The sequence below is a fragment of the Ipomoea triloba genome, chromosome 16 (assembly GCF_003576645.1).
Source record: "Ipomoea triloba cultivar NCNSP0323 chromosome 16, ASM357664v1".
NCBI classification, from domain to species: Eukaryota; Viridiplantae; Streptophyta; class Magnoliopsida; order Solanales; family Convolvulaceae; genus Ipomoea; species Ipomoea triloba.
This window is the reverse complement of record NC_044931.1, coordinates 13,711,723-13,712,267: the sequence shown is the minus strand read 5'-3', so window position 1 is coordinate 13,712,267 and position 545 is coordinate 13,711,723.

Below are 545 nucleotides of genomic sequence, written 5' to 3'. Positions count from 1 at the left end.
AGTGAACGTCAAATTTAGGGGTAAAACGGTCTTATAACATGTTCTGAGTATAATACTTCATCGTTCTCCTCTCTGCGATAGAATGAAATATCTTTCTGCATAAAGATAGATTTTGATTTTACAAATCACAATGCAAAACATTAAAAGAAAGAGCCTTTGAGTTGTTAGATTTGGCATGGGCACTGCATTTAATTACAGTATAAATTTTGATTTATGTACTTGAACGTAGAAGGTCATTGAACAATTAAGGTAAAAACATCAGTCTGAAGGTGTAAATTACAATGAATAGAAGAAGAGACATATACATATGAATTAAAGCTGTAACTCTGTAAGTCTAACCACACATCTGAAACACAGTGGAAAAGCAATGAATTTGAGAAGCCAAAGAAAGAATCAAGGGTACCCAAATAGCACGAAAATCCCTAGTAAAATGAGCCAAATAATATGAACCAGCAATAGAGCTTGACTTGATCCACCATTCCCCACATCGCAAAACCCCAATCGCACCAGTAAGTCACGCCATCAACGCCGCAAACCGAGTCAGG